The 17,513-nt window shown below is 46.9% G+C and overlaps 1 protein-coding gene and 1 long non-coding RNA gene across 4 annotated transcripts in view; one reads left to right on the top strand and one right to left on the bottom strand.

Annotated features, from left to right (window-relative positions):
• Positions 1–5,762: 5,762 nt before the first annotated feature.
• On the bottom strand, positions 5,763–8,323 carry LOC148814021 (uncharacterized). The gene is made up of 2 exons (XR_016086176.1): positions 8,075–8,323; positions 5,763–7,833 (listed from the first exon to the last, which is right to left on the bottom strand). It is a non-coding gene; the product is annotated as an uncharacterized LOC148814021 (long non-coding RNA).
• A 1,581-nt stretch (positions 8,324–9,904) lies between these two features.
• The window catches only part of rfx2 (regulatory factor X, 2 (influences HLA class II expression)), a 57,260-nt gene continuing 49,651 nt past the window's right edge, over positions 9,905–17,513 (top strand). For all 3 annotated transcript variants that reach the window (XM_088907392.1, XM_088907393.1, XM_088907394.1), the window contains exon 1: positions 9,905–9,966. The gene's annotated coding sequence lies outside the window, so the exon portion shown is untranslated. The remainder of the gene's footprint in view (positions 9,967–17,513) is intronic.

Below are 17,513 nucleotides of genomic sequence, written 5' to 3' on the forward strand. Positions count from 1 at the left end.
CGCGGATCTGCTACAGCAGCCTCCAGGAGCCTCTTCGCAGGCAATACTGTTTTTCCCAGAACAGCTAAATGATCGAGCCGCCCAAAATCGCAAAGAATCTCTGCAGAATCAAACGGACAATTTTACGTGAGATCCTTTGCTTTTTCCCCCCGCCCCCCTCACTGGTGACACGCAGGCACTGGTTCCTCAGAGCCGCTGGGCGTTTTCACCTCACTTCCTGTGCCTCCGCGGCGCCGGCAGGCCCGGGACCCGGGACCCGGGACGGTCCGGTCCGGTCCGCAGTCCCGATCCCCGGAAGGGTCAGGGGTGTCTGTGGGTTTTCTGGGTCTCTTTAAGGAACCAGCACCTGAAGCAGTTAGGATAAGCTGTTAGACCAATGACACCCCGATTCGGGTCATCGTGAGCTGGGCCCAGCAGAACCAAGAACCCGAGGGCACCGGCCGCTCCTGCTGGACCAGGAATGAGGATCCCTGCTACGCTGCCGTCACGCCGCCCTTCGCTACCAACCGATCCTCCGTTTCACTTCCTTAGCTACGCAATTTAAATATTAACAGTTTTCAGCAGCTGTGTTAGTACACAGCGACTTACTGTACTCCTCCCTCCTGTTGTCAGCACAGTTTCGGGCACTTTCCACCTTATCTCAGAGGGATTTCATACTCCCAGATTTCTCCCTGCCCGGGAAGCGTGAGCTGCACAGGATTCCTGGCCTGACAGCAACTGAATCAGAAGGGGAAAACCCAGACTGCGACATGCGACTGCGATGCCGAAACAGGAAAAAAAACCCAGAGAGCCCCGCTCAGCGTGTGCCAGGGCCCTGCTTTCTGCCCCGATCCTCTGCAGGTCCTTACGAAAACAAGCTCTCCCAAGGAGCTGTGTAGCAATCGCTGATTATTTTGCCTGGGACTTACAATTCACTCATTTCATTATGCAGTTTTCTTACTGTAACTGTTCTGAACGTCCGGGATTTCAGGCAGTGATCTCACTTACAGGAAAGGAACACAAAAAAAACCCCCTCGTGACCCCTTCCAGGCGAGGGGCAGGCGGGGCGGGGCGGGTCAGAGAGCGGGCACAGGCGACTCCGCGTGAGCTGGCCTCCTTCCTCTGTTCGCCAGCTGGGGTCACCCCCCCACCCCCCCACCCTTCACACTGCATGGGAAGAGGCCGTTCGTAAGGAACAAGGCAAATCGAGGCAGGAAACAAACAAAAAAAAAAACCAGCGGAACAAGAAGCACATGACACCAGAGTGGAAAAGCAAACGCAGCAGGAGGCCGCCGGAGAAAACGCCAGAGGGGGACGTCTATCGCTGCAGCGCCTCCTCCACCGCTCGGCTCTGCAGCGCAGGTAGCTGCTTCCTGTGCGAGACGCCAGGGACGGCTGTGGCCGTTCAGGGACCAGCGCTGCACCAGCACAGACGAGAGACAGTATCCGAGCGCAGTGCGTCAGGCACGAGCCAGAGGCTGCCGTCTGGTCCAGGCAGGCTGGCCCCGGATATCTCACTTCAGCAGCTGGGCTAACAGCTGTCCTTAAGGTCAGTCGTGGCAGTGGCACAGAACCATGGTGGATCTAAGCTCAGAGTCCCACCCTGCCCGGCTGAGTGACCACCCTGAATCTTTTCAGACAGAGGTGATCGATTTTTTTGTCCCCCCACCTTCAGGTCAACCCACCATCAGATCAGCACCCAGGCGCCGACTCTACGACGCAAGAGCAGCACCGCGGCGGTCCAGGGCATTCACAACGTGTTCCGAAACATCGGCACCACCGCGACAAGGGAGCCTTCATAGGTCTTTATAGCAGAAATGTTTGACTGAAATGCACTTTTTCCATTGAGCAGAAAGGAAAGCAACTGCGCTTTTGTTACAGGAAGTTCTGTGATCTGTACTACTGTTTGGCAAGATCGCTAATGGTTTCAAGCAGTCTGTTTTCTAAACAGTTGAGCCTGTAGTATCCAATTCCCTGGTCTGAGGGACCACACCATTTTATGTCTGAATACAGGGAGAGAGTAACTTTACTAAGTAACCAAGCGCCCAGAGAACAAACACTTCAGCTTTCAAAATAATCTTTTCAAGGATTTCAAAAAGGATATTTTGCATTCTGTGTGGAGATTATATCGATAGGTTTACCCGATATGAAAATCCTTATTACAACCAATTCAATAATGAATAAAAGGTGAGTTTAGAATCTGAATACATTTTCAGTTTCTGAACACATTAATATTGATACTACCTATCATAGTGTGCATCTTACCAACACAGCTACAGTACAGTCAGAACTGCGGCACTAGCTTCCTCAATATAAAAAACATTATTCCGCATAAGACAGGTTTAAGAAGATGAAATCTCACAATGGAACAGCACAGCAAAGTCGCTTGGCTAGCTCAAGTCTCTAACGACCCCTTTCATTTAAACCCATTTTAAATGCGGCCCGCAGAACTTCTTGGACCTCACGCACAGTGGCTTGAGAATTAAATACAGGTATATAATTACACATAAATACACTCGCAATAGCTTGTTTGGGTTCAGATTAATCACCAAGAATTTGCCCAAGTGGTCATTAAAGGATTATGACAGGTGTAGGCAGACGATAAACTGTGTACGCAGACAAGCCGTTTAACAACAGACGTGTCATGTCCAAAGTCGCTCATCTAACCAATTTTAGATTTCTCAAAAGCAGCCCCTTGAAACTGCAATTGTCCTACATTAGTTTTGCTTATTGGTGCACAGCTCTTAAAATGCACCAGTTAGCTAAAAAGCTAAATTACATCTGTAGTCCCTAGGCAGAACACAACCAACACGATGCAAGACATAGGCGTACAAAAAAACATTTCAAGACGTGTAGATATCACGAATTGTAAAGCGCAGAAAAATATGGCATGTTTAATTAATGTACCAAAGATTGCACGAATCACATTAGATGACACTCGCTTACCAAGATCACAATAACACGAGGTTAGTCTTTAAAACAGTCACCAGAAGATTAATGAACACATGATCGATTTGCTTGAGGTCATGATTCCAATTGCTTTAAAATGTTATAAAATTAGATGGCTGTCTAAAACGGAGGAGCTCCTGAGACAACAAGGGATTGTTTCATTTTTTTAGATTTACGGGAAGAAACAGTTTCCTCAGTGATGAGCAACTGGACAGACCGGTGCAGCAAAAATAAAAAAAATGCAGTTGAAACTTGCAGCCCAGGGAGACGAAGACGAGCGGAAGCAACAACAAGAAAAGGAAAAAAAGGCGCGATCTGCTCAGCAGTTTGTTCAAAAATATATCTATACAGCGCTGAAAACGACCAGGCGGAAGAACCTCTAAAAACAGACAAGTACGAAAAGAAACGTGAAATGACACGTTTAACACATGCTTTACGCCTGACGTTGTGTCACACTCTCCCCAGTGACTGTCAAGAGCTGTGGCTGAATTTCAGGGCAGACAGCCCAAATTTCAGGGGGTTTCCTGGGGTTCACGAAAAAAGGGTTTAAGAATTATTTTGAATCCCTGAAACAATACAGGTCGTCAGTATTTTAAATGGCCAGAACTGACTTGTTTCAACACATTTGGGCGCCTGTATAGGACTTGTACGAATGGATCTCAGAGAGAAATACCCACCTAAAACGAAAACACGTAAACTTTTTTTTTCCCCGGGAAAACAAAATACATATATATATTTAAAGTATTATTGTATGCAAAAAGGTACAACATGACTCACATGTCTACTAGTCCATTTATTCAAGGTTACTCGTGGTTTTACGGTAAAACGTCCCTTTATGAACACGTGGGTCACTTGTCATAAATAAAATACACTTTCGGAGCGTCTCGGGTCATTTATTCAGCAAGACTGGGTTTATTAAAGATAGGAAAACGGAAAAAGATCAGCAGCTAACAAACTGTCAGCCGGCATCTTCAACACACTGAACCTGTCTGACTGCCATGTGTTCCCCGGCGTAGGGCTAAAACAGGCACCTCTGCCAGACTGCGGGCGAAATAAAAGTCGATACAGTCTTACCTGTAAAGCTGGGTTTGAGTGTTTCAGAAAAACAAAACAGGCGTCTGTTGAAGGGGCGAAACCTGTCTTGGAAAGAGCCGGGTCTGCCAAGAGCTCAACCTGCCCGCCGAGCCCAGTGCGCCACTCTGAGGGCGTGCGCGCCCCCGCCGCCTGGGGGGGGGGGGGCGCGCACGGCGGGGGGCGGGGCGCAGCCAATGACAATCCGCCTTCGCGCAACACGCCACGCGGCCAGGCGGACCCGCCGGGGTCGGCACACGCGGTCATTGACCCCAGCTGCGGGGTCACACTGCTGGCCGCGTGTGTGTTTGCCACCAGGGTCCGAAAGCAGGGCCACTTCACAGCCCACCACCCGCCAGACTGGGGCTATTCCTCCACTCACGGGGAACATCAGCGGTTTGTCACCTCCTGCGGTATCAATCCCGGCCTTTCCTACTGACAGACTGGCAGGGTTCCCAGCTCTTGACCTCCAGGATCGGATTCCAGGAGGCTTCCTATCCTCTTTAAATACACTTAAACCTAAACGGGCTCAATGCAATGATAATGCTATGTAAAGAACCGTTTCTGACTTTGGACAGAAAACTAGAACAGAATTCTGATCCCAAGGTCTGTAACTCCTGTTGTGCTGCTGTACTGGAGTGGCAGCACTCCCCTCTTCCTAATCTCTGCAATTGCCTGTTCACTAGTCTTTCTGGTCCCGATATATATTATCTTTCCGATCATATTTGCATTGGCTGCAGATGAGGACAGGACAGGACAATCTATCCAGTTTGGAAGGAAGGGGTTCCTAATATTTTGGCTTGCCAGTATGTGTTGAGAGATGGCCAAATACTACCTAATATGATATTCACGTCTAATTAAAAACATTTTTTTACTTTATATTCTGGTTTTTATATTTTAGCTCAATGTGTTGATTCATGGAACAGATACAACCCTCTCCATAATGTATAACAATGAATATAAATTTAGAGTTTGCTCCTACATATTAATATTTTTTACATTTCAATGAGGCTATGTTGCTTTAAAGTGTTATCTAAAGTTTGAAAGCATTTCTCAATCAGTAGATAAGTATAAAATGCCAAATCTAAAAAAAATAATAACCTGATACAAGGTGTAACCATACAGTGGCTTATTTAAAAAAAGAATGTGCTTATTGCAAAAGACAAGCTTAAGAATGTAGGGTCCATAAATCTTGTACTTTGTGGTTTGCTAGGAGGCAGACAAAATGACTTTTGCCTCATCCAATGGTTTTTACAGTATTTCAAGACAGGCTGACATTTTTCTAGAAGTTAGCTCAAGTTTTCAAATAACAGACTTAGACATTTTTTGTGTTCTCAATAATATTTAACTTGATTTAGTAAGTTACATGAAAAATTAAAATTCTAAACAAATGTATGTAGATGCCTGATGAGCACACACCTGAATCATTCCTATGAGATTAGCAGAACAGAAGACAGATTGTGCAATCATGTCTTATATCTCTCCCAGATATGCAGACAAGACTTGTACCTCTCCCACAGATGTGCAATCATGTATTGCATCTCTCGCTTTTCTCCTAGTTCTCTCTAGTCTACTAAGGTTGTGTAAGACTGATATGCACGTGAAGGACAGTAGATCCACAAAGTGACACCCTTAGTGCACCAGCTGAACTCGGGCAGCCTGCCTAATGGCAGGACACTGTTTTGTCATCAGGAGTTTCAAAGGTTCTGTACAGCATAAAAACAGAAAAATGTCGGACAATAAACACCATTGATCAATGTGCATAGGTCACTTTCAGTATTTTTATTGCATATAACAGTTCCTGCGTGTACATAATACTAATTTTTAAGTGTCATAAACGCTTGTACATACTGTACGTAAGCATATGTATCTGTCAACGATGTTTCTTTAAAGTGTATTGGAAATAGTACATGCTAACAGACGATAGGTGAGACATTCCGGTGAATGAACTAATGAAGTGCACCATGCAAATAATAAATGGTATAAGGATGCAGAATTAAGTATCTGGCTTCTCCAAAAACAAACTCCCTAAAATAAAAGAAAATAAAAGAATGGACAGACACAAATATAGCTTACTACATATTTTGTAGATTAAAGTGCAGTTAACATAAAGGTATTAAGAAATCTGAAGATTTTTCATTGAGTAAATTCGTCTCGTCATCGTGTGTAGAGGTCTTATGTTAAATCTGGATTTTGGCAGAGTAATCGCTCCACCTAGTGGTTATTTGAAGTAAACACCCCACCTACAGACGTCTCCCAAAACTGACACTGACAACTACAGCCAATCGACTTATCCTTTGTTGGTTCTGTACTCGACTACCTTATTAAATTGATTAATTTAATCATATTCTACAGTCGAACGCTAACTATAAAGTAGGACATACAAACCCACTTCACACACTTGGTGTATTGAAAAGATTACATGTAAAATCATAAGCCTGGCAATAACTCCTGTCATTAAAAAAGGTCAGTAGATATAATGTATATCATATATTTTGTGGATATGATGTTAGTTATACAAGGACATGCTGGTTTTGTTTAAATATTCTCCCAAGGTACCATCTCCCAAGGTACCATTAAATAGTAATGTGCCCATTATTAGCAGGGTTTTCCCAAATTTTTAGATCCATCTTTGAAAACCTCCACTGCAGTCAGACGTGCAGTCTGTTAACTCCTCACTTGGACCATGAATCCTTACTCCATAATAAATACATTGCAGGGGAAGGCCTACCACAGCAGAAAAAAAGTGTCTATTCTGAAAATCGTGTTGCTAGTTTTGTTTTTATCAAGTGCTCAGTTTACCCCTGGAGCAAAACAGTCTGAAAATCACTTTTCTTGTTTAGTAGACGAGATATGTAGGTATCCACGCAGGATAATAGGAGCCGAGGAAAGTGAATAGAATGACATTTAACGATTCTTAGTACAAAACTTTAAAAATAATTTGATCATAAATGCTCCAGTTACTTCATTGTGTGATTAATAGCTGATCTATTAAATTTTAGGATTTCAACCCAACACAAGCCAGCAGGTATTTTATGATGTGCTGATGTGGAAGTCAAACTTCAAACTAATCAAATACCATACCACTGGCAAGTTAATGAAAAAAAACATTTTTTTCTGAACTATTGTTACTGCACTTTGTCACGGGACACTCTTTCGTGCTCATCTATCGCCCCCTACTGAACACTTATTGTAACTTCATCCCTAAAAACCTTTGACCTTATTTGCACAATCCATGCTTCAGGGAAGACAGCCCATTGCTACTGCAGCCATCACCTGTAAAGCTGTCGTTTAACCCAGACTGTCCTGGTTCACCCCCATATTTTAATGGATTAATAGATTTTAAAAAAATGACACCCTCATTCGGCATGGTGGCATAGTAATTAGCATTGCTGCCTCGTGGCACTTTTGACCCTGGGTTCAATTCTGGACCTGGGGTGCTGTCTGTGTGGAGTCTGCATGTTCTCCCTAGGCCAGGTTCTTGTGGGTTTCCTCCCACAGTCCAAAGCCATTTGTGTAGATGAACTGGCTTCTGGGAGAGCTGGCCCTGCTGTGAGGGTGTGTCTGCGCCCTGCAATGGAATGACGTCGGGTCTAGGGTGTCTTCTGCCTTGCGCTCACCCCTTACTGGAACAGGCACTGGCTCTCCTGTGCCCCCAGTTGGACGAAGGAGTTAGAAAATGGATGGATGGACTGAAGGGTGGCTCATACCATGAATTTCACGACTGCTGCTGGGAAGCGCAGACAACTTCATGAACGGAACCAGCGCCGCTTTGCGGTGAGCTTCTTTAGGGCCTGCTTCTTGCTCGTGCCAGTTGCAAATTTCAAACCCGCCCTAGAATATTAAACAGGTCGGTCAGCTTCTGCAATTTACTCTCCCCTGCAATCCACCCTCTTGGCAAGTCTTTGTTCCAACTTCCCCTCAGTTATTCAAGCGATTCAGCAATGATGTGAAGCAGCAATGCTGACCACTGAGCCATCCAAAAGGTTAAAGAAACAGTCATCAATTTCCCTACGGGATTAATAAAGTATTATCTATGTATCTAAAAGAAACTTATTCAGTCCTTCCAGCTCACCTCTGCTCACAGGGTATTGATTGGTGTCTCATCAAGCTTTTTTTTACTGAAGGAAGGCAGGACATAAACTTTAGTAACATGGCTGGGTAGCTTGTTCCAGCCTCCCACAACCCTTTGTGTAGAAAAGTGCCTTTTTCTCAGCTTTAGCTGCACTTCATTTCTCCCTGTGACCCTTCTAGTCTGCTCTGTTCAATTTGTTTTCTACCTACAGAACAACCGTTTCCATTTTTCTTGTAACATTGCATTAAGCAGCTAAATGTGAACCCAGCTCAGTTACTCTGAACGAGGCCTTCCCAGTAGAGGGCACAGTTTTATCGCAGGCAGAAACGTGTAGCAGCTAATATGTGGCCTGAAAACAGACCGGCTTGTTAAGGGGGGTCTGATATGCAGCCTCTAACCAACATCACAGCTACTGACACTTCCTCTGCAAAGCAATGTTTTTGTGGTCAAAATGCTTCCAGATGTAGAGCTTCTTTATCTTTTTGTTTCGATCTCTGTTTAAGGCGCAAAGCCACCCCAATCACAGGAAAACAGGTGTGACATTTAGCCCCCCTCCTTCCCTGGACAAGACAAATGGGTGTACTGCTCAACGCAACAGAGCCCGGGGATTGCAAAGCCCTCTGTGGACAGGGCACACCGCTCCTGTGCTTCCTCAATGGAAACTGTGCAGAAGAGCTGTCTCGCACAAATCACCTCCCCCCTCTCCCCTGTGGCTCCAGGTAGCCTCACACTCGCTACTGAGGAGCACGGCTCATTTCCAAGCACACACGTATACACCGGGTGAAGCCGGGCGCTCCAGGTTTGTAGACGATCAACGGAATAAATCTCTGTACAGTCGCGCCTTCATCGCGATCTCCCCCAGACTGCAGCGCTTTGCAACACCACGGTAACGCAGAGCACAGCTCAACCGCCAGAAACTAACCCACTTGCTGAGTTCTCCGACCGTCTCCGGAGTGAACCAGGGCTGGTTTGCACAAAGTTATGTTTACTACAGAGATTTCTCCAGGTCCCGGTGGTTATAAATGCCTCTTTGAAATGACCGGAGAGAAAACTAGCGATCCCCCACCCCCACCAAGAACTATACAAAAGTTTTTTTTTTAAAGTGAAGTTTGTGGCCTCGGAGAAAAACTATGACCGTTTCCGTGCAAACTGGGATTAAAAATAGTCATTTAAAGAGGAACTGGACCAGACATTTTACGAAAGGTGTTATGAATTTCGGAACCAAAGTGGTGATTCCCATAACATGTTTAACGTTCACACCGCACAAAATAAACTCACGAACTCGTCATCTCTGGCAGCGATCTACGTTTGCGTTTTTTTTTAACCTCGCCTCCAAACTGCACCAACAAAATTAACACTAGGCTCTCTTTTATCTGCCCCGTCAATACTGCCTGAAATACCTCAGCGTCGTACCTGAGCCTCGCAATCCCTTAAGGAGGGGGGGCTGTATGTGAGGGGTTATTTATCAATATAAACACACAGGAGGGGGGGCCGCGATTCCACACTCAAGATGGCGGCCCCGTCACCCACTGCCCTCGCTCGCGCCGGCCCGCCGGCCCCCTCCCTTCCTCCTCGCGCGCCCCCGTTCCCGCGGCCGGGGCCAGGAAGGCGGCGAAAACGCGCCAGAGTTCTCGTCCGCGGCGGGAGTGACGGAAGGGGCGGGGCGTTCCTCCCCGGGTTTTTTCCCCCCCCCTCCCCTCCGCTGCTGGTGACGTAGGGAGAAGAGGGTAGCAACAGTTGCCTTGAGACCCCCGCGCGCCATAGTGACTGTAGTCGTGGAGACAGTTACTTACCAACGGGAGCAACACGCAGCAACAGCAGCAGCAGCACCGGGAAGAGTGAGCGTGTGGGAGAGAGAGAGCAGCCAGGGCACAACTAAACACAAGGCGAAGGTGAATATATCTTTCCTGGGTACGATGAAATTTGCTTTCCTCCCCTCGCTACGCAGACGGGATGTTTTTCTTTATTTTTTTTTTGTGGTGGTGGTCGTTCCGCTCTCCCGGACCAACACCACCATTACCCGCTGGGGGGGAAGCGACCACTGACGCGCGTCGTGGGGTTGTGCGCGTGGAGTTTGGGGGGCTCCCGTGGTTACCAGCTGTGTTTGTGTGTGTGTGTGTGCGCGACAGACACCCCCCAGAAGTTGGGGCCCTCCCGGCCGGGTGAGCCGCGCTTTGCCGCCGAGCGGGCGCCTGGGCTGCGCGAGAAGTGCCCCCGAGTGGCTCGAGCGGGGCGGGGGGTCCCGGGTGGTGCCGGGCGCCGCGCAGGGAGAGACGGGGGACCCCCCCCCCGGCCCCCACAGCCGCTGCTGCACACCGGGGGAGAGAGGGAGGGAGCCGGGCTCAAACTTCTTCACAACTTCCTCCCTCCCGGCGGGCGGGCCGGTGTGTCCTCGTCCTCTCCCCGGCCGCCTCGCCGCGCTCCCGGCTTCCCCGGCCGGCCCGGCCCGCCGGTTCCCTCCGGTGTTGTACCTCGCCCGGGTGGGCGTCTGTGGGGGGGAGTTTGAAAACTTCTCACTCGTGAACTGGGGGGGTCACGCCGGCCCTCGCATCTCATTCGGTTCACTTGCGCTTCGCCAGCGGCGACTTCGACTGTTTCTCTCTGTCGAGGCGCTCCTGCTCCTGCTCCTTGTTCCTCTTGTTCTCTGGGGTGCGGGAGAGTAACAAGTAAAAGCGAGGTTTACGTTTCTTGCCACTTCTGCCTCCGGGGGCAGGGGAGACCTGTGGCGGGGAAGCCGGCAGACGTGACCCTGGCCGTCCCGACCGGTTCGTGAGGAGCCGAGGCGCTGCCGGTGCCTTGTCTCCGGCTGAAAGTGTCGCGTTTCTGCCGCTCCCGGGAGAGAGAGCCAGAGGGAACTCAGCCGGGGACGGCTTGCAATTATCTCCCCAAACTCCCGCACTTCGGCTCGGCGTGCAAAGCGGGAGTCCGGCAAGGTCCGACGGCAAACCCGACGAGAAGTTTGTCGCCACAACACGGCCCCTCTTTCCGCCTCCTACAGACTTTCTTTCCGCGGACTGGAGACTGAGTCTTCGCCCTCCGCTCCCCGGATTAGCTGTGAGTCAGCGATTAGTTACTCTCCAGGCGGAAGAGCTGGCTTTGCCCCGGTGTTTTCCCCCCGATCGATCTTTTTTTCCCCCCTAAAAGTCTCGCTCGGTTTGCAACTCGTTTTCTGAAGATCTTAAGCGCTTTCATGGCATGAAATCAGTCCGGTCTCCACGGTTCTGGAGCTCCTTCGCTTTCCCGGTCTGCTCTGCCCGTGCAGCAGTCACAGGTGAGGCAGCGTGTAACGTTAGGGCAGCCACGTCTTCCAGTTCTGTGTGTTGGCGACCCACAGGTGGGGGGGGGGAAAAGTTCCAACTTTGATTTGGGAAAGATGAACGTGTAATTGTCCCACCCAGGCCCGCAGATCTGTAAAGATATATCTGTGTGCTTTGTAATAACCTAGAGATGAAGGCTTTTCAATTGCCTATGAAGAAAAACTGCACACTGATTATCACCTGCACCAGAAGCCCTGTTCCTTAGTAGTGTCCCATAGATCGGAGAGTCTGTCTTGCTGGGCGCAGTTAAGTCTGATGCACAGTTTTCCATAACAAAATCCCCTTGAGAAGGTATCTGTGGGACTTTTGAAACTTCCTTTTTTTCCACAGATTGAGCTTGCTGTCTTTTTAAAACGACAGTCTTGCGTGAGCTTAAAAACGTTGTGTGGACTTTCAGGATGTGTTGCGCCGTAACCCTGCATGAACGTCACTTCAGTCGTGTATGACATATCCGCAGGATAAGTGGTTGATTGGTACCTCTTTCTTGAACAGAACACCACCAGGCCCGCAATAAAGTCGAAAGGGAGACCGCAGGGCCTTTGTTGCTTGGGTAATAGAGCTCGTTCCCCATTGAGGGGAGTTTAAAACTTGTTGATGACAGGAAACTGTCCTGAGAAGTCTGAGGCACTGCAGCACCCTGTTGCATAAAGAGTGAGCCAGCGCCCCCCTTGCATTTCTGCATCTCCCCCCTCCACCCCTCATAATTTGTTTGTTGTGAGTTATTTTATTGTTTTTTTTTTTATTTGGTGGGGGCTTTTATCTGAAAAAAGTGAAAGGAACACCCATTTATACAGCAGGGCCACTTTGCTGGAGTGAGGTGACACGTGAGTGCACCATAGCAGTAGCCCACCTGGGATTTGAACCCGCAACCTCGCCCACTGTGCATCCAGAGGCCCTAGACGTCATCCGGAACTGCTGCCATTTGCCACCCATTTCTGTTGTCGATTCTTTTTTTAATACTGCCAGGGTAATTGCTCAAAGATATCTCAGCTGGGTGGTGCTGAATTATACAGCGTCAGGTGCCCTGTTTTATTTATTCTACATTTCTCTTCGCATTGATCGTTTACTGATATTAGGGGGGAGAACAATTATATTGTGAGACATCTGTGCGTAACGTGGATATCAGTGTGCCCTTGCTAAACTGGTATTCTGATTTGTGGTATAATAAGTTATTTTAAATTGAAAAGGTTTTTAAAATTGCCTCGCACAAAGCCTCTTTCCCAGTTTGTGCACTGGCTCGCTTGGGATTGAGGTATCCGTTTAATTTTGTTTGTTGATTATATGTGGATTGCAGTTGGGAATGAGCCTGGTTTGCGAGACTCTGTAGAGAAAAGCCCACCTTCGCTCTCATAATCTCCCACCGCATGACTGACACAGCTTGACTCCACACCTGCGTCTCGGCCACTTCAGCCAGCGCTCTTAATGAGCTCTATTAGTGAGGACTCTCCTCCAGGTGTCGGCACTGATTTGGTGCTCGGGGTGGGTATTCTGCACCGAGCCAAATATTCAGAGAATCAGAATGGTCACAATCGGGCGACGCAACTACGAATGTACACGGTATGCTTTCTGCTTACTCTTTTCTTCCAGTAAGTCCGGACTGGAAGCATGGTTTGGGGAACTTTGTCTCATGTCTTTCAGTGCTGACTTCCATAACAGGAAGGTCACGCTGCTGTTTTAAATTAAAAAAAAAAGGCCAATTCTGATCCCTGCATACTTATTCACATCAGCCTGTTCAACGGTGTGCCTTCTGCGCATCTTGAAAGAAAGGATCTCTGTTTCTGCATGTAAGAAACATTGTTCCTGTATCGATGAAAATGCTCTGTATCATGCGTTTCTCTCATGATCTGCGTCTTATTTTGGGATCGCTTGTCTTCATGAACATTTAAACTCCTTAAACTCTGTTTATTTCTGTTTGACTACTCAATTTGGATTCCCCGTTAGCAGCTTTTTTTTTTAAATGGGAATTTGTTACCTAGTAATTTTACACCGTTTAAAAATACAATTTTGCGGACAAGAATGATTTCCTCTTCTGTTTTAGCTGTTGTTGCAGCTGTTTAATTTACGTTCTTTTGATCCTGTCTCTTTTTAAGAGGTAATGAATGTACATTTTAAACGGCTGGCAAATGGACATTTGCTAAAGATGTTTGCGGTAACAGGGACTATTGTTGAAGCCCTTCGCAGCATAGAAATCCAGCTGGCGTTTTAATTAAGAACCAAATACGTCGTTGCTGGTAATGGAGCACACTGCTACAGGTGTCCCTGTGTTATCAAGAAGTAAATAATTTAGGAGGAGAGCCAAATGACTACCGCAACGGGGATAAATAATTGATCCCAGGAAATATCTGCTTGTCTAAAAGGCGACAGTTTCTGCACTGCAGTGATGTACAGTATGCGAGTGTTGTGAGAATGTCAGTGGGACACGTTTCGACTACAGTGTAACTTGCCTGCTTTCTGCCAAGTGGAGTGTTTTGTGAATGCTGTATATCCTTAATTATGTGGAGGGTAATGGATATACCGGACACTGAGTTTCTTTTTTGTGTGGTTAATTGAAGATAAAAGAATTTAACTCCCAGAAGAGTAGCCGATTATGGATAAGCCTGGTACACAATAAAACTGTATACATAGCACAGGTGGATTCTTGTGGCTATATTTGTTTGAGAGAAATCATGAGGGGTTCAAGAAAGGGGTTCTTTCTAATGATGAAAAGTGACAAGCCCACACCTAACCAGAACCGCTGCTGAAACTATGAACACCGCTCATTTCGCTACAGTTAGTGCGTTTGAGTTCGCAGCACTGAAGAATAGCTAGGCATGATGCCAGCGGGAGCTGTCAGTGACATTCCCCCAGCCCCGGTAAACCTGATCATCAATTTCTAGTGACTTGGAAAAGATGGTGGTTCTTCTAGTTGACTTAGCAGATCTACACTATGTGCTGTAGTGAATGAGGAGTGGCCGACGCCTGTCCTGCAGGCCTCTTGCATTTCCATCCCAAATGATCTCCACTTCACCCCTCTGAATGGATTGCCTATAACTCATCGCACTACAGTTGTTCCAGGGCTTTATACATTAGGGTTTGAAGGAGCTGACTGCCACAGAGGTGGTGTGTTGTGGCTCTCGAGAGTCAGGACTGACAGCTGAAATTCAGCTGATCTTTCTGTTCCCCCTCCAGTGGAAGGAACTTTCACGCATTTGCATTTGACAGAGCTAATTAAGAGAAAGAAGTTTTAGGGCTGTACGTTGAGCTTTCCCAGTGGCTGGTTGTGTAAATGAATGGAATGAGCGCTTGAACCTTTACTGAACTGAATCCAGCCAGCTCTGCGTATAGGGTGCCCCAGCAATGTGACTGAGTTCACCCAAGCAACTCTGGGATAAGGTGTGATGAATCTTGCTGGGGTTTCCCCATATCCGATATCAAGGAAGCACCTCCCTGTGGTTGGAGAGGGAATCACACTACTATGCACTGCAAGCTTGTGCCAAGACTACGGGATCTGACGCTTGCCATCTACCCCTGTGTCTCTGGACACCTCCGTCCAGGAGGGTCACTGCCCTTCACTACTAGGGCGTGGTTGATAAGTAGTTTGTAATCGATGTTTAAATTAGATTATGGTAATCAGAATCTCTTCATGTGACTTGATCGTAACGCCTGCATCTCTTCGTGGGAGAAGAGGAGTGAATACAAATGGTCTCTAGTGGGAAGGGTTTTGTTACTCTAGCTGTTGAGAAAATACTGAGATACAGTAGGTGCTCATAATGCATTATTTACTTAGTGTCTTAAAGGATGGGGTGAAGATAGAGTACAGTCCTGCTCCCTCCAGTCCATTTAGTTAGAACTGAACAGCGGCAACACTTTTAAGAGATTGTTTCGAACAATCATAGCACATTTCCCATTTTTTACTGATATCAGGAGCTGACTCTTTTTACTGTGCTGTCGAATATGCACTGAGGCAACCCCCCTGTGCCCAGTGTAGGCAACACATGACTTTCTGTTTACATCATTCAGTTGTCATGATCCCTTTGCTTTTTTTCAGTTCTTGTCCATTTCCTCAGCGTTTGTGAAAAGAACTGTGGTTGTATTACGGTTCCCCCAACACCCATCTGCTCTCTTCAGTGTCGGATGCCTGGAATTTTTCTGGGTTCGGGAGCATAAAGTATAATTGATCCAGCCCCGGCCTAGAAGACTTTCAGATGAGACCTATTGCCTTTTTATTCTGTTGGCTTATTGTAATAAAAAATGACTACATTAGAAGTTTTTGAGGAAATGGCAAAGCTGCCTTTTGGAAGAGTTCAGCATTCAATTGAGCCTTAAGTCACCAGCTGAAAAAATAAACAGCCCTAAAAGAGTAAAAGCACCATAATAAGAGAGTGTGTTATGTTTGCATGGTAACTTATTAAACACCAAAACACCCAAACCTATGGAAAAGTGTCTTTCTTTAGAAGCTGAGCTTTTTTTTTAATTGAGGTTATTTTTATCATTCTGAGCGCAGTGGGCGTACATATTTCAAGCTTGCACAGGCAGGTTAGAGGGAAAGGGCGCTCTGCGGAGAGCAGACAGGTACAGACTGGATGAGTCTGCGCTGTCAGTAAAGGGGATGAATTCACAGGGGTGCCGTGTTTATGTAGATATGCGCTGTGGTATTACAAAAGCACAGCAGAGAAGCTGCTGTCATATATGGGGGGTGGAGGGACAGTGGGACTGGTTACAGTATGCCAGAATGCCAACAGGTTTCTTGAGAACTTCCAGTCTTTCCCCGGTCTCTGCCAAAGCTTCTCTGGTTCAAATTAGTTGGTGGTTTTGTGTGACACGTTGAAGTCCGTAGAGGCGTCAGCTGACACATGGCAGTTTGTTATACAGAGGTTCTGTATAGCTGCTTCCAGCAGCTTAAGTCTGTGGCAGTACAGTAAATCATTCTGCTGTCCAAACTATCCCATCATCTTTCTTGATCCCTGCTGTACGTGAATAAACTGTAGCACTATTGAAATAGAGAAGAAAATGGCGACGTTGCAATAAATGAAAAATGGATTTAGTTAGTTTCCTGTAGTGCCCGCAAGTTCCTTGAAAATGTCCAGCCATTTCCTGGCCTGCGTTGAGCAAGACTGCTGCATTGTTTCTATTTACGTAGGACGAGCTCCACAGATTACCTGCTTCAGTGGTTTGATTGAGATTGACTGAGATTGCCAGAAACCATTCCTCCCTGTGGTTCTCCGTCTTTCAACATGATGTGAGATACTGCACAATGACACCTCCACCCAAAGGCCTGTGTGGAAACCCAGCGTTGATGAAGTTCGCTTGTAACGTGTGTCAGCGATTGAAAGATACTCGCATGCTAAATGTCTAGGAACCCTCAGACACATAAATACTCATTCACTGGCAGGCTTGGCTAAAGGAGCATGGGGCCAACTTCCATCACCTCTCCCAGGCCAGGACAATCTCCAGATCTCAATGCTGTGGAAAACTGGAGAAACCTGTGGAACGCGCAAACCCTACATCCTATCACCCAGTCACACCCTGGGCTGAAAACGGTGGGACTGGGCTGCCAATGTTTCCCAGCCTCGTGGAAGACAGGTCATGTCCTGTTCAGGCTCTTGTTGCTACGCACAGAGACTCCCACATGTTGTTTGATGGGGGTGGTTGTTAATACTTTGGCCAGTGACTGTAGCTGATAGAACTGTTGCCTTTCAACTTGCTGTCACCTTGTGAACTAGAATTTGAAAACCCTTTCTGCCGTTCAAATTCCATTAAAGAGAGTTTCTAAAGGCGCAGTTCTTAGTCCAGAATTCCATGTGAAATGAAATGAGCCCATAAAGGAGAATAGTTTAAAAAAAACCTAAGTGCAATGTGGCAACTGTGACTGTGTACCTGTATGTCCAGTCAACATCAGTCTCTTGCTAATGATGGATTTGAAGTGTGAGTGGTCAGATCAGGATTAGATTGTGAACGAATAACTTTCTAGTATAAGTTACTGTCCACGGCTTCAGTTCTCAGCAGCTGGAGATGATGCAGCAGAAATGAACTAAGCTGTTAAAGGAGAGTCTTTTATTACTGTCCTAGTTTGTAATCTCCAACATATGTCCAACGTGGACATCGTGATCATGCTCTCTTCATGCAGTGTTTAATCATGCTTT

The sequence above is a fragment of the Atractosteus spatula genome, chromosome 28, assembly GCF_055471065.1.
Source record: "Atractosteus spatula isolate fAtrSpa1 chromosome 28, fAtrSpa1.hap1, whole genome shotgun sequence".
Classification (NCBI taxonomy): domain Eukaryota; kingdom Metazoa; phylum Chordata; class Actinopteri; order Semionotiformes; family Lepisosteidae; genus Atractosteus; species Atractosteus spatula.